This window comes from Vombatus ursinus, unplaced genomic scaffold (genome assembly GCF_900497805.2).
Source record: "Vombatus ursinus unplaced genomic scaffold, bare-nosed wombat genome assembly UNPS02014802.1, whole genome shotgun sequence".
Taxonomy (NCBI): domain Eukaryota; kingdom Metazoa; phylum Chordata; class Mammalia; order Diprotodontia; family Vombatidae; genus Vombatus; species Vombatus ursinus.
In genome coordinates, this window is record NW_020954580.1 from 5081026 (window position 1) to 5081685 (window position 660).

The following is a 660-nucleotide window of genomic DNA, read 5'->3' on the forward strand; positions in this document are numbered from 1 at the left end:
CCTTCCCCCATTTCCCCTCCACTGTAAAAGCCTTTTCTTGTCTGTTCTTCCCTCTCTTAATTATTTCTTATTTATCCTGTGTATAGCTTGTTTGTACAAATTTGGCTGCTTTCTGTCTCCCCCATTAGGTTGTGAGCTCCTTGAGAGCAAGGACTATCTTTTGCCTCTTTTTATATCCCTAATGCTTAGCACAATGCCTGGTACATAGTGAATGCTCAATAAATATTTATAGACCTACTGATGAATCAAACAAAAAAAAGGGTGTTATTATAACCTTCCACAAAAGTCTTAATCTATTGTTTCATTGTGGTGTGACAGTGAGCCTGTGTTCTCTGAATACTTACTCAACAGAGGTCAAATTCTGGTAGTTTCCACAAAATTGGAAAGGCTTCTGGTATGATCCTGGCAAAAGTCTTTATCTGCTGTCCGAGGACTAGACTAACTCAGTTGGAAGACACTTAATACCAGGAGTTCGGCCACTAAGTGACTGAAGAATTATTTCTTATGGCAACCCATGAAACAAATATTCAACTTGATTCTCAATCTTCACAGATTCCTCAGTGAAGGTGGCAGAATGATGGGAAATTGAGCAGAGGACGGAAAGGATCATAAGTCTTTAAATTATCTATAAATGTTCACTTAACTATCGGTACTCTACAT